The 27,653-nt window shown below is 35.9% G+C and overlaps 1 protein-coding gene and 1 long non-coding RNA gene across 10 annotated transcripts in view; one reads left to right on the top strand and one right to left on the bottom strand.

Moving 5' to 3' along the window:
- Window positions 1-27,653, top strand: part of dab1a (DAB adaptor protein 1a) — a 299,119-nt gene that overhangs the window by 130,759 nt on the left and 140,707 nt on the right.
- On the bottom strand, window positions 2,216-5,928 carry LOC147839028 (uncharacterized). Its single transcript, XR_015518166.1, has 3 exons — window positions 5,338-5,928; window positions 5,021-5,296; window positions 2,216-4,005 (listed from the first exon to the last, which is right to left on the bottom strand). It is a non-coding gene; the product is annotated as an uncharacterized LOC147839028 (long non-coding RNA).

The following is a 27,653-nucleotide window of genomic DNA, read 5'->3' as shown; positions in this document are numbered from 1 at the left end:
ACATCAAACCTGGAGCTCTTTTTATGAAATTATAGTAAATTGCAAATCAAAATTTGGATCAGAAAAACATTGATAACTTTGATTAACTTCAACATTAGGATTTTTTATGAAAATGTATTATTATTATTATTATTATTATTATTATTATTATTATTATTATATATTTAAATTGTCATTCATTCATTCATTCATTCATTCATTTTACTTTAGCCTAATCCTTTATTTATCAGCGAGAACCGCCAATTATTCCGGCTTATTTTTGACGCAGCCAATCTACTTCCAACCACGACCCAGTACTAGGAAATTATTTATATTTGTTAATATTTTTTTTTTTTTTCATTTGAATTAATTTTCAAAAGTTTTAAACTGATGCTAAAGTGACCAAAGATATTTGTCACAAAAAACTAATAAATAAATGCTGTTTTAATAATCCCGAGAAATGCTCATGCTTTCTACAAAAATATTAAGCAACAAACTTATAAAAAACAGTAATAATTAAAATCTAATGAAAAAAAAAAAACATTTCAAATTGTATATGACTCATTTTAGTCAATTTATCATCAAATAAATGCAGGTTGGAAGACACATAAACATATTTAAGACACACATAACATTATGTAGGTAACAAATAAAAACAGATTGTAACTATAAAGGGAAAAAAATGTCAAAAGACAAATAAATTATTTTTTTAAATCACAAAAAACTAAATGTTTACATTTAAAAAGATCTAAAAATAAATAAATAAATAAATGAACACACACATACACACAATCAACAATTGTTCCATCAGATGTTTGTCTGTTTTTATCTTTAACATTTCATATTTAATAAGATCAAGAAAATTACTTTATGCAAGAAACTATCAATTAAACAATGCAGTGATCTTCTCTGCAGTCCTGTCAGTCAGTTATGAACTACTTCCAGCATGGCATCGCTCTTCTTTCCATTCAGCTTCCCCAGAGACGCCTCAACTTGTCTCCTTTTCATGGTCTCCGCCTGAAGCTGTAGCAGTGTCTCCTTGTTAGGCCCCTCATATTGATTGCCTACACTTCCCACAAAGCAATTTGTTCAGTAGCGTCTCTCAGGGCACTGTCTGTCTGTTATCTGAAGGCTGTTATCAGAAGCGGTCGGAGCTCCATTCAGTGTCGTATGGAGATGTCGGATGTTAATTGCGGGGTCAAGAGTTAATTGGCCTGTGCGTCGTCCATGTCCGCCTGCAGATATGGTCAGAATAATGAAGCGTACATTTGGTTCAAAGACGTCCACCTGAAAGAAGCTAGCTGTTAGCATTTCGGTTCCTCTCAAAGGATCCGACGGATAATGAAGCTCAAATATTTGGGATTGTTGGGATTAATGACTTTCAGAAGTGATGTGAGCTATACAACTTTTCCCACACTACTGCATTTCAAGTTATGAGTTGCACTTCCTGTTAGAAGTCTATTTTTCTAAAAAACTGAAACAAATATTTTTTATGTGAGTTTGCACTTCAAACAATCCATTTATATAGTGTAACTCTACATATTACATTTTTTAATCACAAGCAAATCTGTGGCCATAGCTCTTCAGAGTAGCGGTTTGATCCTACAGTTTCCAACAGAATGACCAGAATGACCAGTAGTATTTTATATATATATATATATATATATATATATATATATATATATATATATATATATATATATATATATATATATATATATATATGTGTGTGTGTGTGTGTGTGTGTGTGTGTGTGTGTGTGTGTGTGTGTGTGTGTGTATATATATATATATATATATATATATATATATATAGATTATATTGCTGTTGGGTGATTTATCTTGAGTGTTTGGAACCGTTTATGATCTGCTAAAAGTGTTTTTGAGTGCTAAAAAGTTTGGCTGTTCGTGACTTTTATGAATATTACACATGTGAATATTCGGTCATAACAATGCCTGCAATAAGGTTAGCTACATGATTTATCCCCTGCTTTCTCTCATTCACACAACAGTCTACTTTTCAAAAGTGCGTAATGGGTTTTAAAGGGCCATGAAACCTCCCTCTTTCAGCAGAGTGTTTTCACACCTCTAGTTCGGAAAAAGTCAGGAAAGTGGGTGTGCCTAGCTCTGTTTAGGTAGAAGTGTCGGGGGAGGGAAAGAGGTAAGGGTTTGGATAAAAAATAAAGTTTTCATTTGGGCACGCGCTGATTTTCACCTAGACAAAACGAACACAGAGACGAAGGGGAGAGAGGCAGTGACTGCGTTTATTGACAGTTGAATGTTTGATACCACACATCGTATAAGGAAAAAAAAAAACCTCTGCATTTCTCGGTAACTCAGATGCACTCGGTAGGTCAGAAAGTCGTATGTGTGTAGAATATCCTGTCACAAAATGTGGCGAAAATTCAACAAGATGCTCTGACTCGTGTCTTTGATTATTAAATTTTAAAAACTACACTTGACAATATACAAGTATAAAGTACAAGACATGAGTTATAGGAAATTTGTTAAGCAAATATTTGCATTGTTAAGCAATTTGTAAACAGACAAACATATTTAAAGACAGTTCAGGAGTTCACATTTAGATACTGTTTGACAACTTGTTAGCAAGTTAGCAGGTTTGGCATGCTGTCCCGGGAGAGAACCCTGAGCTCGGAGATAGTTGAGCCCAGGGCTGCCGCCAGGTCCATGGAGCATGTGAGGGGAGTACGAGGTCAGGTGTTCTCGAGAGCTCCCCTCGGCAAAAGAGGAAAGGAGGAGAAGGGGTGGATGAGGGAGTAGTTCTTAGCTAGGTTACTTATAGTGAGTTTGGATGAATCTGATTGGCTAGCTAATGAGTATACATGAGTGGCCAGCTGCAGTCAATCATATCACGTGCTCCTCTCGAAATTAGTTTGTTAAACTTCATTTATAAAAAGTAACATAATAACACTGCAAAAATAATACACCTGAAAACACATAATAGATTTAAAAGACCAAAAACTGTCCGTTAGATATTCACAAGATGAATTAAATATCATGTTTTAACTAAAATGGACAAATGAGATCCAGCCGTACATCCGAGATAGACTAGCTGAAGTAAAGTTGCTCTCGGCAGGGGAGGTGATGACGGAGCTCCCGCTGACAGGCTGGGAGTCGGAGTCTGCATAAGCTGACGCACATTGCCAAAGATGTGGTATCTTTGTGAATAAACTTCGAGTTTAAAACAACTACATTCTCGCCTGAAAAACTGTTAAAACTTAATTTTGTGACACAGTAAAGGGGTATTTTTAAAAATGTGCGGGTTTTCTTCTCCGGCATTAGTTTTCGCTGGTTACGCTGCAATGCATTCTGGGACAGCTGAGCTTCACAAGTTTGTACAAGTCACCTCTCGGTGCATCCTTGGCCAAAGGTGCAGAGCAAGTACACCTCCGGGAGTTTTATCTGTACTTGGCAAGATGTGAACTTTAAATTGGAACAGAACTTCGGCGACAGTTGATGACGTTGCTCCAGATAGCATCACCCCAATGATCAGGCAAGTTTTTGGGGGCTTGTCATTTGATGATATTAGAAATGTTGGTGTCATCTTGGATAGAGATTTAATGATTTTGAATTGGATCGTGTTTTAATAGCCATGTTAGGTCTGTTCTCCGTAAATGCTTTTTCAGAGACCCAAAAATCAGAGATATTGTGTCAAAGGAAGAGATGGAAATGCTTGTTTATGCCTTAATCTCTTCACGATTGGATTAATGTAATGTTCTGTTAACTTGTCTGAACAAATCTTCTATGGATCTATTGCAAGTTGTGCAGAATGCGAGGTTTTTAACTAACACCAGTAGGAGGTCACACATCACTCCTGTGCTTAAGGCACTTCACTGGCTTCCTATCAGTTTTAGAGTAAATTTTAAGATTCTGGTCATTACATATAGAGCTTTGCATGTTCAAGCACCCCTATATTTTCAAGATCTTTTGCGCAGTCACTCATGAAGCCAGCCTCTGAGGTCTTCTGGCAAAGACCTTTTAGCCATTCCCAGAACTCTTCTTAAGACTAAGGGCTCTATTTTGACGGTCCATGCGCAAAGCGCAAAATGCAGGGCGCAAACGCTTTCAGGGCGTGTCTGGACGCGTTTTTGCTAATTTAAGGACGGGAAATCTGCCTTGCGCTTTGGCCCATGGTCTGAAAGGGTTGAGTTTATTTTCTTTATGAGTTATAGGTGTGTTTTGAGAATAAACCTATTAGAGTCTCATCTCCCATTCCCTTTAAGAGTCAGCTGCGTCGCGCCAAGAGCGCATTCGCTATTTACAGGACGCAAAGTAAGTCTAAGTGGAAAAATTGAACATTTCACAAGCAAACAGTTAACAGTTTTTTTTTTTACAGAAAACTGTTAAACAGAGCATCTACTGTGTGAGAATGAGAGATAATGGATCACTTTCACTTTCGCTCTTGGATAGGGAAACCTTTACGCACAGACATCAATTAGTCTATAAATAAATACTTTTGTTTGTTAAGCGCAAATATTCGTTTCAAAACTATTTCTAAATTCAGTTCTAATTTCCAGCACGAACGAATAAATGAATAATAATAGCAAAATGTGCTCAAAAAGCAGTAGTTTTTCATATTTACTGTATGTAGGCTAGAAAATAATGTTTTGTAATATTTTAATCCTTTATATTTATATTCTATATCTATTCTTATTATATCCTATATATATCCTTAATATTAAAATTTTTTCATATGTAAAGATATTTTCCTATTGCTCTCTTGTGCGTATTAAGCAGTGCGTAAGCGGGGCGCAACTCTGCGCCGGAGTTTAGACCGGGTTAGTTTTGGTCTAATGAAAAATCTATAATAGTTTCTCAAAATAGCAACGCACCAGCGGTCCGCCTCAGAACGCCTTCCTTTTTAGACCAGAACACCTATGGGCACACAAATGAGCGCTAATGCATTTGCTATTTAAACAGCGTAGTGCAACGCCTCAAAATGACTCTTGCGCCAAGCTTAAACTACCAAAAGACTACTGCGCCACGCCTTGCGCCACACTGCGCCGGGTGTATGATAGGGCCCTATAAGTGACCGTGCCTTCTATGTGGTGGCCCCACAGCACTGTAACTCTCTCCCAATAGCACTGAGAACTTCGAAGAATTTAAAGACACATCTTTTTGGTCAAGCTTTTAATTAACAGTATTGGTGTTTCTGTATTTGGATTTTTAACTTGTTTTAATTTGTTTTAACATATTTACTTTTATTGATAAGTGTTCTTTTACTTGTCTTCTCTTATTGTAAAGCACTTTGTGACTCAATGCCTGGGAAAGGTGCTAAATAAATAAACCTTTACTTACTTATTTACTTATTTACTTACTTACTTGCTTACTTACTTACTTACTTACTTATTGACCGTGGAGACCTTTAACCTAATGCATGAAGCCATGGGCATGCATTGCAGAGCTGTTGCAAGCTGAGCATTTGTAATTAAAAATATGTATTTTTGGATCAGGGTGGCGCCAAGCCGGAGTCTCTCTTTGATCCCTTGTGCTATGCAATGTTTTGGGAAATTCCAAATTGAAGCAGAACAAAAACAATTACAATTGGCTAAAGACTGGCAATGAAAATTAAGAAAAAAAGTCAACCAGCAAACACCTTTTTAGACTTGATCTACTCTTTGCATCATTTTCATTCATTTCATTTTGCATTTCATTTTATAAGTCCTTTATACGTAATATTGAGAGATCGGTTTGATAAGGGAGTGTCTCACATAAACCTCACAGACGTGATGTAAAAAAAACAAAGTCATGAATCATCTATTAAACTACTTGCTTAGTCTGAATGTAAATCCTCTAGTCAGGCAGCATCTGAGTTAAAGTTTTTGTGAGTTAAGGAAAAACATTAATAAAATAATTGCTATTATGCCAACTGGACAAGGAACCAAAGGGTTTGCTTCTTCTTAAAATTATATGCTGTGTTCCACTGAACAAAAAAAAAAAAAAAGAAACTCGTACAGATTTGGAACAGCATGGTTCAAAGTAATTTAGGATAACATTTTCAACTACACCTTTAATAGAAATCTATCAGTACCTTGAGCTTAAAGTGTGTGTGACTCCTGGCAGAGGTTAATGCACAAACACACCGGCCATGTGGTTTGAGAGATGAGTTGACGGCGAGTAGAAGCAGTATGACAGGGATGAGTATAACAATACACTGAGAGGACAGAAATGAAGTATTCACTTTGACCTGAGCGTCTGCTGCTTTCACTGCGAGAGACTGGCAGGTTGACAAAAGAGTTCAATATGAAGGCTGTTGTGTAGAGAGGATTTTAAAGTTGCCTTAAAAAACCTTCTCGCAACCTCAAAACGAACCATTTGATGGTGAAAACATGACATATCAATGACTGACACACCTTGACACATATTCGGAGAATGTGTGTAATGACAAACTGACAGCATTTCTCTCAGGAACATTTCCAAATGTTGTCTTCCAGGATAAAAATGCTTGTTGGGCTCGTTCATAGTAGAGAAGTTCACTGTGGAACATAATATTAAAGTTCAATATGTTATGCTAATGGATATGTTTAGTGCTTTTAAAATGGCGTGCAACAGCTTCTAGGGTAAGGATATGCTAACAGCGCTGACTAGCATGTTTACAAGTTAGCGGAACAAAATGTTTGAGACCACAGCTTAATTTGACATGCTAACTGCTAAGCTTTAGCTCTGACTAGCATGTATGTACACATTTAAAAGTAAATGTAACAGAATTTTTTCTTAAAACATGAGTGCTACAGCTTAATGTGTGCTAACAACTAAGCTTTAATTGTGACTACCCTGTGCATATTTATGGGAACAAACCATTTTTTCACAACATGCGCACCACTGCTTTATGTGGTTAGTGTGCAACTGTTAAACTATAATTCTAACTATACATGTATATTTATTATTTTGTGCGGCTGCATTGCATAACATAATAGCTAAATGCTAAGCTATGTATCTGATTAGTATGTGTATATTTATGAATAACGGGAATAGAAATATGAATAGGGCGAAGCAGTGGCGCAGTAGGTAGTGCTGTAGCTTCACAGCAAGAAGGTCGCTGGGTCACTGGTTCGCAGTTTGCATTTCTGTGTGGAGTTTGCATGTTCTCCCTGCTTTCGCGTGGGTTTCCTCTGGGTGCTCCGGTTTCCCCCACAGTCCAAAGACATGCAGTACAGGTGAATTGGGTAGGCTAAATTGTCTGCAGTGTATGAGTGTGTGTGTGTGAATGTGTGTGTGGATGTTTCCCAGAGATGGGTTGCGGCTGGAAGGGCATCCGCTGCAAAAAAAAACTTGCTGGATAAGTTGGCGGTTCATTCCGCTGTGGCCATCCCTGATTAATAAAGGGACTAAGCCGGCAAGAAAATGAATGAATGAATGAATGAGAAATATGAATATACTAGTCATGAATAACAGAAAACTGTTTTCAAAGCACAAGCTTAACAATAAAGTATGATAACTGCTATGACTAGCATGCATTATCATTTGAGTTATACCCAGGGGCATAGCAACCAGGGGGACAGTGGGGATACGTCCCCCTCACTTTAAGAGAGAAAGACCATACAGCTCTCCTCCCCCACTTTTAAAATGTCCACTACACCACTGATTCTACCACTAAGTTTTTTTGTTTTACTCTGACATGCTTATGAGAACAATACCATTTTAAAAAATATCAGTGCAAACGTTTAATGTCACGTACTGTATATGTGCTAACTGCTAAGCTAAACACTGACTATCCTGTTCTTAAAACACCAGTTTCATAGCTACCCTATTGAAAAACAGCTTAAACCAGCCTAGGCTGGTTTTAGCAGGTCAACCAGACTGGTTTTAGAGGGGTTTTGGCCACTCTTAGGCTGGTTTCCAGCCATTTCTAGCCTGGTCTTAGCTGGAAGGGCTGGAAGATGACCAGCTAAAACCAGCTTAACCAGCCTAGCCAGGCTGGGAGCCTAGCCAAAACCAGCTATGTCGAGCTTAAATGAGGCTAGTCAAGTTGGTTTTAGCTAGTTTTAGCTGGTCATTTTCTAGCCTGACCAGCTAAGACCAGGCTGTAAATGGCTGGAATCCAGCCTGGGAGTGGCCAAACCCCCTCTAAAACTAGCCTGGTCAACCAGCTAAAACCAGCCAAGCAGCCTAGTAGGGTAGTAATCATGCTAACTGCTACGTTTAGCTATAACATGCGTGTAAGATCTTATGAGTTCTACAACTCAGTGTGAGCTAACTACTAAAATTTAACTCTGACAACCTATATGAGAACAAAACGTTTTGTAAAAACATCAGTGCAAATGTAACTACTAAGCTACATTCTGACTATCCTCTTCATGTTTCTTATAACACCAGTGTCAGAGCCAGGGCTTGACATTAACTTTTTTGATCACCAGACACTATAGCTAGTGGATTTCCAACATTATTACCCACTCATCATTTTCTCTAGCCACAAGTTTGTTGTTGGAAAAATATATATTTAATAAGCGCAGATAAATTAAAATTACTTGATTTAAAGTGTGTTATGTCCACATGCCTCATTTAAAATGTATTTTCAACCAGCCAAAGTGGCTAGTGATGGTGGCTGTTTAACCTGCAACAGCTCAAATTCTCCCACATTTGGCATATTAGTGGGTGTTAATGTCAAGCCCTGGTCACAGCTGGTAATTATGCTAACTGCTACATTTAGTTTGAACGTGTATAATTTTATGAGTTCTACAACTCAATGTGTGCTAACCACTGAGCTTTTTACTCTGACTACCTATTTTTAAGATCAGTGACTTTTCTAAAAACATCAGTGCAAATTTTAATACCACCTACTGTATATACACTATATGATCTTGTGAGTTCTACTACTTAGTGTGAGCTAACTACTAAGATTTAACTCTGCCTAGCTATTTATGAGAACAAAACCTTTCCTAAAACCATTGGTGCACAAGCTAAATGTTGCATTTTGGGGCATTTATTTTACCTCATAAGCTACAACACTTACTAATCTGTACAGTCAGATGATTTTTTTTTTTTAAATTTTGAGAAAAAGGGAATAAAGTATGAAAAAAAATGGAACAGTAAATTATCTATTTGTTCTTGGTAATTAAAAAGAATTATGACAAAAAAACATGCACCAATATAAAACATTTGTAGCCCTTTGAAGCTCTCGCCAAAGAAAGAACTTGGTTGTGTTGTTCAGCTTGCTTAGTTTCACAATGTAATGGGACCTAAAATCAGTGATGCAAGATTTATTTCATCTCGCTATGCTAATCGTCTGAAAAAATAGCTTGTTACTGGAAAAGCTACGATTTTGAAAACCGCTTAGCTACTGAAAAATGTACTGTAGCTTTGTGAACATTGAAACTATGTTGCTAAGTTACTTTTTAGTGTTTGATCTATCCATCACTATGGTATTGCTATCCGCTACATCATTTTACTTAACTGCCATACTTTTTTATGTTAGCAGGAGCATGTCTTTACGCTTTGACCCATTCCGTCCACTAGACATGAGTGTGTCCCTCATTAACAGCTCACCCTTAGCACTTAGTCCTGCACAGCCACATCAGAAGGGCAAAACAGCCCTTGCCCGTACTAATGTAAGGTGTTCCAGCTGTCATAATTTTTATGCTAACTTTATGCTTAGTGCTGACCGGCCCAGAAAAGGTCATTCTGACTATAATGGCAGTCAGGGCATGTGGTTAAGGAAGTCAGCCTTTTTAGACCTCTGGAAACAAGTTGTCCCATTCCCTGTACACTGGAAAACCCAATAATGAAGCGTATCAAATTTACTGTTTACTGTAAGTTAATTCTACTCATTTGAAAAGACTTTTGAACTCTTTGTTAATGACTTTCTTGTTTGTGGAGTTGTATGATTCTCTGCTGAAATGTTGAGAGATTGAATCTTTTATTTCTTTAAGGCTGTGACTGAAGTCAGCTGTAGTTTTGTTTATCTTCAGTAATTTAGCTTGTTAACAGCAGTTCTAAATCATTAATGCTCAATCAACACTTACTTGATCACTTAAGTATCTTATTACTTCAACTGAAATGGAGTACGTTCACAGTACTCACATAGATTAGTTTTTGAACTTAAATGGTTTGTCGCTATCGGTTTCCTCAAAAGGTTTGAGTCGCCTTAACTTAATGGGTTTTACAGTACTCAGTTGGTTTGAGTTCTCTTCATTTATTAGGTTTTACTGTGCTCAAATTGTTTTATATACTCAAATGAATTAAGTTCAGAATACTCATTAGGATTCATTTTTTAACTTAAACTGTTTGTAGCAATTTGTTTCCTTAAATGGCTTGAGTTACCTTAACTCATTGGGTTTTACAGTGCAATACAATGCTGGATATGTCACTGAAAAACAAAATTGTGTTCATGTTACATTAAAGCTCCCATTAGTTAATGTTAGTTAATGTATTTGCTAAAATGAACTAAGAATGAGCAATACTTGTACAGCCTTTATTAATCATAGTTCAACAGATAAGATTAATAAATACTGTAATAAATTGATTGTTTCTGTTAGTGAATGCATTAACTAAAGTTTACTAATAGAAGATTAATGTAAAGAGTTATTAACATTCTAAACTATTTTAGCCAGGCTGACACATCAGCTATCAAGTAAAAGCTACTGCATTTTAGCAGTGATGTTTTGGAAGATTTCTACCCTGGATTAGTGTCAAAAGGAATCATTGCTGGTTGTAAAAGTAAGAGTTAGTGTGTTGATTTTGGAATTGAAGTTGACAGATTTTACTGAAAATATCATATTGTATGAATGTTATCTCATACAGTGGTCCCTTGCTATAACGCACCTTTCGCAGCCTTACAGTTTTGCAGATTTTTTTTCGTAAACATTTTACTTGCTTTTTCTCTACACAGCATTGTGTTCTGTATCCTGATTAGTGCATTGTGTTCTGTGCCCTGACTGGCTGTAGTGCATTGTCAATGAATCTCCTCTGTGATATTTGTTCTGTACAGTACAGTATGCGTTCAGCTTGCCAAATTTACATAAATCTTTGATTGCTAGCAGTGTGACTTTGAAGTGCTGTACTGTTTGTTTGCAAGGTTTTTTTTTTCCCCCCACAATGTCGACAAAACATTCTGCACCATCATAGGCACTCGTGATGGTACCTAAAAGGCAGTGGAAGAGGGTAACCATTGTACAAAAAGTTGGACTTCTGGACACTAAAGCAGGGATGTCCAAACTCGGTCCAGGAGGGCCGGTATCCTGCATTATTTAGCTCCAACTTCTTTCAACACATGTCCCTGGAAGTTTTTATACCTAGAAGGAGCTTGATTAGCTAGTTCAGGTGTGTTTAATTGGGGTTAAAACTAAAATATGTAGGACCGAGTTTGGACAGCCCTGCTCTAAAGCGGGCTCTAGAAGTTACGCGGATGTAGGGTGCCATAACGGAATCATAAATAAAGATCAAATGGTTTGCTTTCATTATACAATACTTGACTTATTTCTCTACGAAGGTTTGAAGTTTGAGAGCTTTCAATAAGAGAGAAAAGTTTGAAAGTGTTAATGCCTGTCTGAAAAAAAGTGTGTAAAGTGTGTAGTGAGGCGTTTTACAGCCTATAATACTTGTAAAAAAAATAAAAAATAAAAGCTGACTACTTCGCAGATTTTACCTGTTGCGGGTTATTTTTAAGGGACCACTATATATATATATATATATATATATATATATATATATATATATATATATATATATATATATATATATATATATATATATATATATATATAGTAACTTTTTTGCAGCTTAGATCAATACTACAGTAAACTGTGACAAACGTTTAAAATAAAAACGAATCACTACAAGAAAATTTGATTCCCCCATAAGCCTTTAATGTGGACCAAAAATATGGCTTTAGTCTGTTGAAGACCCAACTTATCCAACAAGGAACATTACAAAACTTTCCCTAACATTCCTTAAAGGTTTTCTGGATGTTAAACTAAATGCTTTTCTTATAACGTTTAAGGAATACTCTCATAGTGTTACTATGTAGTTAGAAATATTGTCGTAAAGTTGATAAAAAACGTTATTAGAACAATTTACTTTAGATATTACTTATAACGGTATTTTTCCATGAGGAATATTCTCCTAGTGTTGATTAAAACATTATTATAACAATGTTCTTAAAATGTTCATTTAAAATAATTTCTACACGAGGAATGTTCTCCTAATGTTTATGCTCATGGAATATTGTGTTCTGTCAACATTTAAAAAAAAAAAAAAACTGGACATTAGTTGGAACAACTCTTAGAATGTAACAAATCAATAAACATATTTTAAGCAGATATAGGTTGAAATAACTTTGAAGGAATGTTAACCTTACAAAAACATTCAGGCAACATTAAGCAAACCGAAGATTCTTTGTGTTTTCAAAACATTTTCTACAACCAAAATAGAACACTGGGAGAACGTTCTCAGAACATAAACTTATCTGGGAGAGTTAGTTCAATTATCAGTTTATTTCTACAAGTTTGGTGCACATAAGCCTCACTGGAGTTATTTTAATCAAGCCAAACCTTTAATCAAACCCACTGTGTTTTGAAATCTCTTCAAATGCACTCAAGGCCTTAGTGCATTGCTCAGCTTACTATGTCATTGCCTTGTCAACAATTCTTCTCTTCAACTTGAACAACTATTTGTTTCGGTTTCGTGCTTTAAACAACTCATCTTGCACTTCAACTTTTCCACAGCAATGAATTTCTGACAAGTGCATCGATTCGGCCCATAAGGTAACATTTAAGTCGCCGTATTGTCAATAAAAGCTGGGAGCTCTTATTTTTGCAGGCTGAATGCACAGTGAACATCTATTTAGGCCTGGGACAAAAGGCCATTGACTTGTAGACAGCCCGTGCACTGTGGAAAAAAAGGTCAGCGAGTGGGTGCTAGTCATACCTGGTAAAGCTGAATAACCTGCCATTGATTTTGCTGCTCGCTGGATGACAAGCAAATCAAAGGCCCCCTAAAGTGCATTTCAGTGCTCACAGGTGCAGAGCAGCTGTCAAATTCCTGCAGTCGCAGTACGGCAGTGTAGACCCCCCGCTAAGAGAGTCACATGTGCGATTTCTTTATCCGTGTTATTCTTCATGGTGTTGTCTGAGATGTCATTTTGCTGGGGAAGAAATCTCTTCTTTTAAAAAAAAATACATAAATAATAAGATTTGTTTGTGCAAACATTTTGTCATCATTTGCTTTATTTCATATGTGAAACATGACAGTAGATATTTTAAGCTGTTCGCTCTTTGAATGTTTAGTTATGTTTAAGCTTTGTTGTTGCTCTGTTAGTGTAGTTCATTTGAACACCGCCATCTAAACCCTGTAACAGTCAAGTTTTTAGTTTACAGATTTTGTTAATGATTTTACAGATTTATTCATTCATTTTTCTTTTCGGCTTAGCCATTATTCATTATTCAGTTCACCTGTACCGCATGTCTTTGGACTGTGGGGGAAACCAGAGCACCCAGAGGAAACCCATGCCAACATGGAGAAAACATGCAAACCTCATATATGTAGAAATGCCAACTGACCCAGCCGGGGTTCGAATCAGCGACCTTCTTGCTGTTAGGCAATCATACTACCCACTGTGTGATGCCAATTTTACAGATTTTAAAGTGTATTAAAGTAAAAATGGTAACACTTTACAATAAGGTTCATTAGTTAATGCATTTACTAACATGAACTAATCATGAACAAAACTTGTACAGCGTTTATTAATCATAATTGAACATTTACTAATGCATTTTTAACATGCAAGTCCGTGCATGTTAACATTAGTTAATGCACCATGAGTTAAGATGAACTAACAATGAACAACTGTATTTTTAGTACGTAAACCAACGTAAATAAATACTGTAGTAAATGTATTGTTCATTGTTTGTTCATGTAATTAGCATTAAATAATAAACCTTATTGTAAAGTGTGACCGAAATCAGGTTGGCGTGTCAGAAAAGTCATAACATATTATTTTTAAAAGGAGGTGTGTCCCCAAACCCTACCCATAACCCCACCCCTCATTGAGGGATGAGCAAGTCATGGATGATTTAATGAGATTTAATATGTTGAAAGTTAAAAGTTAATATGTATTAGCCTGGCTAATTTAAATCACTACTAAATCAAAAAGCTATAAATTGCGACAATATTGCATTCCTTGTAACCCCCAGTGAATGAATAAATAAATAAATAAATAAATAAATAAATAAATAAATAAATAAATAAATAAATAAATAGGCGACACATTGGCGCAGTAGGTAGTGCTGTTGCCTCACAGCAAGAAGGTCGCTGGTTAGAGTCCAGTTTTCCCCACAGTCGAAAGACAAATAAATAAATGAATAAAAAAGCAAATAAAATATATCATCTAAAAGTGCTTAATTTAAAGATATCTTTTAAAGTCTGGGTAATTTAAAATAATATGGAAATACTATATGATTTATACAATAAGTCCCTGTGTAAAAACTGTATTTACCGCAATTTGTTATTAATTAATTAACTTTTTTTTATTAATTTTTATTTTATTTGTAATTTGAAACAGTAGAGAATTACTATACTGTGTATTTTTGACAGTGTAAAAGAGTGAATCGAGATGCACAAAAACGTTTTGGTGTTGTTGTAAAGGAATGTAGGTTCCTATACTGTATGTACAAGCATAGGCAATAGTGATGAGAAGTTTGGATCATTTTACTGACTCAGATCTTTGAGTCTCGTTCATCGAGATGAACAAATCTTTTTTCAAGTCATTTTGTTCATTCGGTTTGAAAAATATTATTAAAATGTTGCGAATTGCTTCCAAACACATCTACAACTAGCCCAAAAGGTTGATCACACGACAAATAAGTGATAAATAGAATACTATAAGAAGGAGAAAATAATAATAATTCAATGTTTACCTGCTCTTTTGTCTATGAAGGTATTGTTGTCTCTTTGCTCAGCTCACCTCTTTTTGTCTTCAAATGTCAGTGATTGGTTCACATTACACTGACAGTCACATATAATGGACCAATGTACACAGTCTGAGCCGATAGGAGCCATGATAATTAGTTCACCTTTCGAGTCCTCTGGTTCTTGAGTCGTTTGTTCATCACGTGACAGAATGACTCAAACCCGAGGACTTGAGAGATGAACGGTTCAATTCTTTTTCCGGCTCTAAATGCATATGATTGGCCCGTGATGAACGAGTAACTCAGACACGATAGAGGACTCTAGAGATGATCGGTTCAATTCTTTTTCCGGCTCTAAACGCATATAATTGGCCCGTGATAAACGGATGACTCAGACCCGATAGAGGACTCGAGAGATGAACGGATGAATTCTTTTTCCGGCTCTAAACAAATATTTTTGTCCAGTGAGGAACAAATGACTTAGACCAGATAGAGGATTCGAGAGCTGAACGAATCAATTCTTTTTCCGGCTCGACTCAAAAGACTTGAAATGAACGATACCACCTACACAAATGTGCGCACGCGCGGATGAACAAATCACTTCCTGAGAGGACTCATAGTTCCCGTGTCATTTTAAAGATTCATTCAAAATGAACAAATCGTTCATGAACAACCCATCAATAATAGGCAATGCAAGGCAAGTTTATTTATATAGTACGTTTCATGCACAGTGGCAATTCAATGGGATCTTCATAAACAGGAATAAAAGAGACAAGTATAAAAAATAAAAACAAATAATAAGTAAAACAGATTAAAATGTGTTAAAACAGGTAATAAAGGAATGAATGATTATAGTGCGTACAATACAATCAGCATACAATAAGTATTGTTAGCCCAACTCACAGCATTGTTTTGGATAGATTACAAGACTCATAGGTTATCAGCTTCTGTCTCATACATACTTTCAACTTAAAACTGGATTACATAATAAATAGTGACCAATACAGTTGTTGTAAAAACATACTGTGGTTTGGAGAAACAGGGGATTTTATATTGGATATACTATTCCTTTAGACAAAAATCCCCACTGCATTCTGTCGTTTGACCGAGAGGGAATCAGAATAAAGAGTCTCAGACTGTGTGAGCGAGTGAAAGAGACAGATAGAGAGAGATTGATGGCTATGTCTTGTGAATTCTGTACAGACAAACAGGACTGGAGTTTTATGGACGTGTACAGGGTCAGGAATGAGCAGACGAGCAGAAGCCTCAGTGGCATGGCTGCCGCAGGCTGAAGGAGTTCAGGGATGCGGAGGAGCTTCACGCTCATTTCAATATCACTCTATCTGGAAATGGGATGGGAGATGATGAACTATCACAACCTCCAAGAGGTCCATAACATATTTCAGAAATAAGTTTTAAAGTTGGCACTATTAGCTCTCTAAATACCATAAATCTATAACTGGTACAGCTAATTCTGAGCATTCATATAAGCCTTAACCAAATATTACGCCATATTTGCATTTGAAGCTTCTAGATTTGAGATTTTAGAATTAAGCTGTCCTTATTTTTTATAAGTCATTACCTTAAAAACAATATATTTTTGTCATATAGCATTGACTTGTGTTTGAGTTACTAGGCTAACCAAAGTTAAAATCACAGAAGAGAAAGAGAGAGAATTATTAATATATATTAGGGGTGCAACGGTTCAATCTACTCATGGTTTGGTATGTATATATACACGTCACCAATTTTCTCGGAAAACATATTTCTAAAGGTGCTGTTAATTTGAAATTTTCACCAAATGTTGGTAACCGCCAATAAATCCATATGCAAGACAAAACAATTCCAATTAGTTTACAAATTAAGTTATGTGTAATACAATGAAATAACAAAGGGATAAAAAGTATTAAACACATAAAGAAAGGAAGGCATAGAAATGCAGTGAAAGCCCAGACAGCAGCTGAAATATCTCAGTGGTTAGAAAGCAACCCTTTGCCCTTCGTCATTGTAAATAATAGGTGTCAGGGTTCTGCCACTCTGGTCTTGTAAATTCTTGTTTTGGTGGCAGAGTCCGGACTCTAGCTCTGTCTTGACCTGTCTTGTTGTGCTCGGTTCGAGTTTTCTTGAGTCAAGCATTTGTTTTGTCTATGTTTGTTTCTCGAAGTGCGCGTCGTCGTGAGTGCGCGCAGACCCCACGCTCCCCCATCAAGCATGTTTGGGACATGTGCTCTGCTTGTGTTTGTGTTTTCTTCTGTCGGCATCGCGCTGTTTCATTCTCAGCATCCCAGTCTGGTTGGTATTGGTTTCGGTTGGCGCTGAGATGAAACATACGCATTGCTTATGTGTGAGTGCACGGTAAGGTGTTTTAATTTATCGTGTACTGGTGTCTTGTGTCAATTCGTGTTTGTGTTGTCCAAGCACGAGGCTCTGTGTTTACATTGTGGCCACGTGCTTCAGTCTTGTCCTTTATTGTGAATGTTATCGAGTTATCGAGTTCTCTCATTGGGTGCGTGTTCTAGTCTCGTTTTATGTGAGCGCATGGCTTGTGTTTTTTCTTCGTGTCATGTGCTCTCCCGTCTATTGTCTAATCCCACTCTCCTTCTTAACCCATTATTAGTTTATCATGTTCACCTGTTTATGTGTCAATTTACTTCTGCTTATGATCTCCTCATGTCTGCTGTCTTGTGCAAGTTCGTCATCATATGTTGCCTTGTCCTGAGTGTTATAGTCCTATGTGTTCCAGTCCTGATCCCTGCCTGCCCAGTCTTGTTTGTTTGTTTGTTGTTGTTGTTTCATCAGTGTTTTCCCCCTCGGGATGGTTTATTTTGCTGTTTATTTTATTTTTACTATTAATAAAAACCCATTTAGTTTGCACCTGAGTCCTTGCTCCTTTCCCCTAAACAAACCAGGACAAATAGGTAGATATACAAGAGTACATTTTTCTGAAAACTTGCATTCTACTCTGGTTGTTACTTTTAATTAAATGCATTGTAAGTCTTTGTTTCATTTCATTGTCTAGCTCTTTGAAACATGCTTTGAAAAGTTTTGTGTGCTGTGCTTGCTGAGTCACAGTCTGACAAAATGTTTTTCAAAGTGACGAACAAGGACAAGATATGCAAATAAAGCAGTAGAACGATCGTAAAAGTTGCCCACAAACCACCCAAGGCCACTTCTTTACGAATCGCCTATTCCCTGTGGAACATGACTCGATAGACATACTGCTATACATATATATAAATATATAAATGCTATACATATATATAAAAGCCTACACATACAAATTTATACAGCGCTTACATTTGCAATTGTCTCCTGTGGATAAAAAGGCTTAAAGGTCTTTGTGTTTGACTGTAATATGTTTATTATTTTCTCTGGCCAGACTTGAATTCATCGCCCCCATATAGTCTTCTCTGCCCTTTTTTGACTTTCTCAGACAGACCCCAAAACTTTTTCAGCAGGCTAACCTTGACATTGAAAAAAGTGTCTCCTCGCAGGCCCTTCACTGCTTAAACACTCTAATTTGTCAAGTGTAGTCTGTCAGGACTGAAAAACCTTCGCGCAGCCTCGAGTAAGACCTGCAGCACGCTGATAGTCAGGAGGTCATGATGGTTGGATGGAGAAAACTGCATCAGTGCCTGCTTACATTACTGCAGCACTGCCCCTGATGACTTGGTTCCCAGATTGATCAAGAAGAAAAAAACATTGAAACCCATTTTTACTTACATAATGTAAAACATTTCTATGTGAAGATATATTTAGTGCGCTTTGAAAAAAGGCTGGGTTCCACACAATTGATTTGTGTTGGGGAAATATTAAGGAAGTAAGTTAGATTTTAGTTAGATTGAACATAAAACATTTAAGTTGTCGCAAAAAAATAAAAAAATAAAAAATAAAATCATTGAGAATTGTGTTGTTTCGGTTCATTTTAATTAAATAGTTTGAACAAACCACAAAGGTCATTTTTGAATTTAGGAAACAATTTAACCACATATCTGTTGGAATTTAATTGAATTCTGAATGTTATACCTAATTAGTGTAAGCTCAAAGTATAATTAGAATTTTCCACACATAGTCGAATGAAAAACATGAAAAGTACTCCATTAGATCATGGGTTCCCAAACTTTTCAGCCCGTGACCCCCAAAATAACAATGCCAGTGACTCGCTACCCCTAATATTATCTGAGATGGTTTTAAATATGTAAACATTGCACACAACGGCACACACATACCAATATACTCAAGTCTATTCATCATTCAATTTTGGAGAACGCCACTTGGAGACTGTCCTAAATGTTCAGTTTTGGTCTGTATTTATTTTTAATTTAAGTGAGAGCTGTAAAAGTGTCAGAAAGTTTAACCTGGTGCCACTTATGTCCCTATTGCTGTGTCCTTAATATAATGCAAACACCCCAGGGGGGCAAAAAAAAAAATCGGCCCATGGTTCTTTATTTGCATATTTTTTTTTTTTTAATGTTTATTATTAACAGAGGTACTATTAACTACTATTTTGCGTAAAATGGATCCCAATTTAAGATTTGAAGCATAACTAGATGGACTCTGTAGGGCCAAAATTATGTTAATAATTGTCTTTATAAATAATGCAATTGTTGTCAATGAAAATGTATGAAAATAGTAGCATTTTTAAAGTGAACTAAATCCACTGAATCCTCAGTTGTTCTGAATATCATGATTAAGTGAGTCGCTTAGAACTATTGTACACACACACTGATATATACATACACATATATATAAATATATATATATATATATTATACTTGTATATATTATACTTGGATATTTAAAGTATAGCACATGGTTCAGCATGACATGCATTTGTATTGTTAAAGGGATAGCTCATCCAAAAATGAAGACAGACACACACATATATTCACCCTCAGGTGGTTTCAAATATTTATAGGTTTCTTATTTTCTGTTAAGCACAAAAGAAGGTGGTGGCAATTGACTTCCAAAGTAGGAAACACACACTATGGAAGTCAACTGTGTGTTCAACAGAAGAAAGAAACTCAGACCGGTTTGTGACAAATGAAAGTTGGGTAAATGATGACAGAATTTTCGGTTTTGGGTGAACTATCTCTTTAATATCCAGCCTAAACATATTTTCTTACTTTACCTGATCTCCTATGTTCATTTAGCTAGGATGGTTTTAGGGTTTTAGAGCTATTTTGGGTGCTCTTTTACCTCCTCTTTCTCAAAAAATCAGTTACCAATCCTATTTTGTTAGGCTTTAAACGCAATTGGACTAACTTACAGGCATACTTGTAGTAGAGAATATTGGTTTATGTTAAACTGCAATCTGAACAGGAGCTTTAGAGCTCATTTGCATAATATGAAATAGGTTCGCGCAAATAATTGAGTTTAGACTTAGTTTATGTTGTTTAAAATCACATTGCGCCCTTAATGAAAAAGCACATTTGCCTTAAACGACTACCTTAAACTAATAAAAGTATGCAGTGTGAAAACAAAGCTTCATTTATGCTAGCTGCATGAGGTTTTACAAATCAAGTGTGAAAGATGAAGATGGAATTGTTGCACTTTCTGTTCCTTCCTACGTGCGAGAGGAAAACACGCACGGCAGCATTTTCCCTCTGATAAATTGGCCTTTTTCTCAGATATGGCAGACAATTGAATGAAGGGGCTGGTTGTGTTGAGGCACATCTAATCTTCCTGCTATATGTGCTGCATCTCCCTCAGGCCTTGTTGGCTGTTATTAAAATGTGCTTTTCCATCAAGACAGGACCCAAACGTACTTACAGTCTCAGTTCGTTCCAGTTTCACTCAAATAGCCCTTGCAAAGCAGCGGACTATTTCCCCTCGCTGCACATTGGCAATCATCTTGTCTCCAAATGTGCATTTGAAGGGAGGATGGAGAGGAAGAAGAGGGAAGGAATATTCCAGATTTATTGCTTTACTGTGACGGCATTATTGCCACTCGGCTCTCACTGTGTTTACCTGATGTTATTGTTTTGCTGTGATAAAGTAGCTTTTTATTTTCCTGTGGTTCAGTGTTTCATATAGTAAATGATGAGTACTGGGAGAGAGAGACGTACCGATGGGAGGGTGTTTAGTGCTGAGTTATAGGCCCTGTAACTCAACTATGGAGCCATTTTGTTTAGCGAAATTGATACATGGTCTATGGTGCAGAGTGTCCAGTTTTTCTTAAAATAATATATGAGAGCTGCTACCAGTAAAAGCATTCTGCTTTTTTTCTGAGTCAGGAGAGGACATGAAAAAAGTCTTTGCCACAAATGGCATGAAAATGTATCGCCTGTGGTTTTAAATGATAGTTTTTCAATAATATAATAAACAAATGGCAACAAATATTAACATGCAATTTTGACTTAATGATAGCAAATAAAACACACAAAGACACTTTATTTTTGTCCTCAACTAATTACTTGTAATGTGGAATATACTCTCAGATTCCAAAAATATACTGCTTGTAATTTGATCCTATTATGTTTCAAAATACTCATAATCAGATTACACTAACTATTCTATGGATAATTATTCAGTGAGTATAATATGCAGGACCTCTATGTTCCTCATAATTTTGCATTTTTCTTAGCCTTATTTGTTTATGTTCAGTTATTTCACATTGAAGGAAATGATTATGACATAGTATAAGCTATAAAAATGGAAATTATTAAACCTGCACACCCACATATAAAGTTGAAGTCAGAATTATTAGCCCCCCTTTGATTTGTTTTCTCTTTTTTTTAAATATTTCCCAAATGATGTTTAACAGAGCAAAGAAATTTCAGTGTCTGATTTTTTTTTCTTCTGGAGAAAGTCTTATTTGTTTTATTTTAGCTAGAATAAAAGCAGTTTTTTGTTTAATTTTAAAACACCATTTTAAGGACAAAATCATTAGCCCCTTTAAGCAATTTTTTTGATAGTCTACAGAACAAACCATCGTTATACAATAACTTGCCTAATTACCCTAACCTGCCTTATTAGCCTAATTAACCTAAATAAACCTTTAAATGTCACTTTAAGCTTTATAGAAGTGTCTTGAAAAATATCTAGTCAAATATTATTTACTTTCATCAAGGCAAAGATAAAATAAATCAGTTATTAGAGATGAGTTATTAAAACTATGATGATTAGAAATGGGCGACGCAGTGGCGCAATAGGTAGTGCTGTCGCCTCACAGCAAGAAGATCGCTGGTTCGAGCCTCGGCTGGTTCAGTTGGCGTTTCTGTGTGGAGTTTGTATGTCCTCCCTGTGTTCGCGTGGGTTTTCTCTGGGTGCTCCGGTTTCCCCCACAGCCCAAAGACATGAGCATAAGGAGAGTTGGGGTCAGCTAAATTGTCCGTAGTGTACATAGTAGTTATTTGTACATAGTAGTTATTTGTGTAATACTGCTGTTACTACACACATGCAACAACCCACTCAAAAATAAAAACTTTGATCCATTAAACAGAAAACGGGGAAAAGAAAATAAACAGGGGGGCTGATAATTCAGGGGGGCTAATAATTCTGACTTCAACTATATATATATATATATATATATATATATATATATATATATATATATATATATATATATATATATATATATATATAATATCATAATATATTAATATAAGTATTAAAAACCTGCATTAAATATAGAAGCTAAGTGACAATGCTATTTAAAACCTGAATGACTTTGACAATGAAATTGATAACTAACTTTTATTTATTTATTTATTTATTTATTTATTTATTTATTTATTTATTTATTTATTTATTTATTTATTTATTTATTTGTTTGTTTGTTTGTTTGTTTGTTTGTTTGTTTGTTTGTTTGTTAATTAATTAATTTATTTGCATTTTTACAGTTCTCTAACACTTCAACAATACCTAAAATAAGTAATCTAAAACACTACCTTCAGTTTTTTTTTTTTTTTTTTTTTTTTTTATCAGATTGCAATTAAAAATAATCCATCCAGCACTTTATGAAACTTTGCAGTATGGAATAAGTGGCATAACAAAACATGCAAAATATGTCTGGATTAGTGGAGGCATAGCATTTGGTAGTACTAGTTAGCAGTAATGCTAATAGACTACTGTATATGCACAGTAAGTGTATTTCAGCCTCTGATAAACTTCTGTTGAAAAGTTGAAGTGACTATTTTAAATTTTATGAGGTTTTCTTTACAGTGTTGATAATGTAATTTAATTAAATTAAAATACTTAATCATTTATTTAGTTACTCAAGAGTAAAGCTAGACGAATTTCAGTAGCGCCATCAGAAGAAGCAGGCAAACCATTAAACTCCATTGAAAATACTGAGATAAAATATATTTCCATATTAAAAGACATGGCAAGGAATGATGTAGTTTAATGCAGTGCTTTTCGGTCTGAGACCCAAATTAAATTGTATACTAATCAGGCACTGAAAATTGTTATTTTTTAAAGAAACCAGATCTTAAACGCAGCGATTTTTATAATGGCATTTTGACCTGGCTTACCGAAAATTAAAAGTCCCCGTGCATATACCTCATTGACTCACATGCATGTTTCTCCATGTGTCTGTTCATGAAGTTGCTGATAGAGACACGTCAGTAGGAGGTGATCTGTCAATAACCGTGGAAACCCAGAGGCATCGCCTGTGGCAGTCGTGACCCTTGTGCTCCCACAATGCCCTGCTCTTCTGTTCCCTCTAAATCCCAGTTACCTCCCTCTCTGCTGTCACTTTCAATCGAAGCAGTCATTCAATAAGACGTCATGCCTTATACCTCAGCCGCTCAGTCTACCTGATCCCACTCTTCCTCCTACACACATTACAGCAGAGTTATTTTAACTCTTTATTTACTCCCTTCAACTGTGTTTAAAAGAGTTGTGGTGAGCTTGAAATGGCCTGACATTTTCTGGCTTATTAAATATTTAAGATTAGTTACATAAACTTTCTACCTAGCTAGCCTCATATAAAACCTGTGCACATAAATACTGTGTAGAACAGTTGTATATTTTTGTGCATGTGTATGTTTGTTTTGGTGGTTTATGAGGACACAAATTTGTATAATGACACTGTTATTCTCTAGGTATCCCAATGTTAAAGTGGTTTATGTTTAAGTGTGCTCTGTGTGTCCTTGTAATTCAAATCTGTTCAAAAATCATATCTAACAGGGGCTTTTCACATTGGCATTTTACTTTGAGGGTTGGGTTAAGGGGTTAGGTTAATGTAAGTATACACATTTATATTGTGACACCGTTATTATCTAGGTATTCCAATGTATAGGGGGTTTATGAGGACATGGGTGCTCCGTGTTTTCATAATTCAAAACTGTTTGCATAATGATACTGTTATTATCTAGGTATTCTAATGTTGAGGTGGTTTACGAGGACATGGGTTCTCTGTGTGTCCTCATAATTCAAAACTGTTAAAAGAATCAGGGGCTTTCCACATTGAAATGGTTTTCCTATGAGTGTTGGGTTTAGGGGTTAGCTTAATGCAAGGATGTACACTTGTATAATAACGCTGTTATCATGTAGGTATTCCAATGTAGTGGTGGTTTATGAGGACATGGGTGTTCTGTGTGTCCTCATAATTCAAAACTATATGACAATGTTACTAGGTATTCCAATGTAGAGTTTTTTTATGAGGACATGGGTTCTCTGTGTGTCCTCATAATTCAAAACTGCTAAAAGAATCAGGGGCTTTCCACATTGAAATGGTTTTCCTATGAGTGTTGGGTTGAGGGGTTAGCTTAATGTAAGGATGTACACTTGTATAATAACGTTGTTATTATGTAGGTATTCCAATGTAGTGGTGGTTTATGAGGACATGGGTGTTCTGTGTGTCCTCATAATTCAAAACTGTATGACAATGTTACTAGGTATTCCAATGTAGAGGTTTTTTATGAGGACATGGGTTCTCTGTGTGTCCTCAGAATTCAAAACTGTATAATGACACTGTTATTAGATATTCCAATATAGAGGTGGTTTATGAGGACATGGGCTCTCCGTGTGTCCTCATAATTAATTTAACAGGGACTTTTCACATTGGCATGTTTTTTGGTTGACGGTTGGGTTAAAGGGTTAGAGTAATTTAAGGTGATTTAATATGTGGTTTTTAGAGTACAAAATACATTACACCAATGGAAAATGGTTCTTATAGGTTTATAATGACAACAGGGTTTGAATTCTGAAGTTAAATGTCTAAATCTCTCTCTCTCTCACTCTCTCTCTCTCTATCTCATTTGATGTGAACTCAAACACTAACAGAGAAGTTACATTAAACACTCAGTGGGAATTTGCCACCTCACCCTCAGCTGAACACTGAACTGTGAATGTGGATGAGGGATGGGGGCTTTGAAATGACGGATATAAAACTCGTTATCCAGCACAGCTTGCAAATTGTTGTTTAATTTCTTCAGGGTTAGAGCAACATTTCGTTGAGACGTTCTGGTCCGGAAGGCATGCGCTTCACTGACACAACAAACCACTTGTATAATTCAGATGGCTAATAAGTTTGCAGTTTAGTTGTGTAAAAGGAAAATAATGTACAGTAATCGAGAGAAAATTCACCTGTACCGCATGTCTTTGGACTGTGGGGAAAACCGGAGCACCCATTGTGTGGTAAGGCTTAGTAGAGACATGGGAGTTACGGACAAACTCTGTATGTCTGTGGTAAATGAAACATGGGGTACATCTTATAACAGGACAAGTAGTTTTCAGAAACCTTCTTATAAAGAGCTGGCAGAGCTTTCTCTGTGAAACAGTGGCAAGACAGCATTTCCAATCGAAGTTCTACTTTGTTTTTGAGATGCCTTATCAGGTTTGCTGTGTTAAATGTAGCTTTTTTACTTTCCACATTTGCAATGCCAAGTTTACATATCTCAAAATGTTGGCAATGGCAATGTTGTCATTGTCAACTTTATAATGCCTTCAGACCACAGACACAGACCAAGTTGAACTCAGAAGTCAGAATTATTACCCCTGAATTATTAGCCTCCCTGTTTATTTTTCCCCCATTTTCTGTTTAAGTGACAGAATATTTTTTTAACACATTTTTAAACATTAGTTTTACTTATTTATTTGTAATAACTGATTTATCTTTGCCATGATGAAAGTATATAATACATTACTAGATCTTTTTCAAGACACTTCTATATAGCTCAAAGTGACATTTAAAAGCTTATCTAGGTTAGGGTAATTCACGAAAATCAAAAAATATAGCTTAAAAGGCCAAAGAATTTTAACTTTAAACTGGTGTTTAAAAAATTTAAAACCGCTTTTTTTCTAGCCAAAAAAACAACAAATAAGACTTTCTTTAGAAAAAAAATATATATATTATTAGACATTCTGCGAAAGTTTTCTTGCTTACATAATTTGGGAAATATTAAAAAAATTAAAAAAATAAAAATAAAAAGGGGTTATAATAATTCTGATTTTAACTGTATATTGATCGGGAAGTATCATCCAATTCCAATTGAGTTTGAAGCCGCAAGATCGGGCCGGATTTATGATCATGTGATCGGATCCGCACACGCCTAATTTTATAAGTGAAATATAAAATATATCAAAATATAAAATAAAAATATTATTATTATTATTTATTTATTTTATTTATAAATTTTTTTAGTCAATTGTGCGAACGCCTAGTAACAGAATTTCTTTTATTTCTGAAAGTGTACTTCCGAAAAACACACACAATTTTATTTAGGCAATAAAGATGACATCTTGTAATTTTGCGCAGTGAGCACAAATATGTGTGCTGCTGATGTGCGTATTAAGTTAACCTGCTGTCTGTTAGAAATGCACAATGAAACCGCGTATCGTCTGGGACTGATGATAGTTTTCAGTGGATGTGAACTGACAGTCTGGGGTTTGTGGGACCTCTCTGTCTCTCCTGTCTGTCCTCCTGAATTGATTTGTGTGGATTCTCTCCACAGGGGTCAGGAACACTGCAGAGAAACGCATGACTGTATAAAAAGATGAATGAATCATGGAGCGAGCACATATTCATGCAAACATGAACTTGTACACCTGGAAAATCAGTTGCATTTTATTTGCTGCAGGAAATAATAAACAAACAATGTAAGGGCTGATGTAAGGATGCATTATGCATTGCTTCCACTCGACCAATAACCAGCCAATCAATAGTGGAATTGGATACTCAGAAAGTATAATCCAATCTCCGTGCACATTTTTCAGTGCGAAGTGCGCAAGGCTTATTCTTTATGTTTGTGTATCTGCAGACGTTTTTGCTTAAGTATGTAACTACACAATCTAATGTACTGTGGTGTCTGTGTGTGTGTGTGTGTGTGTGTGAGGGAGAGAGAAAGATTCTAAATTCAGTAATATAAAATGGATCCTAACATGTTGATTTGGTAAATATTCTGTTAGTTATTGTGTTTTTATCACTACTACCATGTCATTTGTTACCATATATTCTATTTAATGTAAACATCATAAATGCTTTGGCAATTTGTTACACTGGGCATCAGGTCACGTTGGTTCAGTGGGTAGTATGATTGCCTCACAGCAAGAAGATCGCTGGTTCGATCTTCGACTGGGTTAGTTGGCATTTTTGTGTGGAGTTTGCATGTTCTCCCCATGCATGGGTTTCCACCGGGTGCTCCAGTTTCCCCCACAGTCCAAAGATATGCACTATAGGTGAATTGAGTAGGCTAAATTTGTCATAGTGTATGTGTGTGAAAGAGTGTGTATGGGTGTTTCCCAGTAATGAGTTGCAACTGGAGGGGTTAATGAATGAGTAAACGAATGAATGAATGAATAAATTAACACTTGGCAGTCCAATAAACCAAGTTTGAATAGAGAGAGGGGGGCTCTTAGATTC

The sequence above is a fragment of the Danio rerio genome, chromosome 20, assembly GCF_052040795.2.
Source record: "Danio rerio strain M-AB ecotype USA chromosome 20, GRCz13ab, whole genome shotgun sequence".
NCBI classification, from domain to species: Eukaryota; Metazoa; Chordata; class Actinopteri; order Cypriniformes; family Danionidae; genus Danio; species Danio rerio.
The sequence above is the reverse complement of the archived record's forward strand: the minus strand, read 5'-3'. Positions and strand labels throughout refer to the sequence as shown.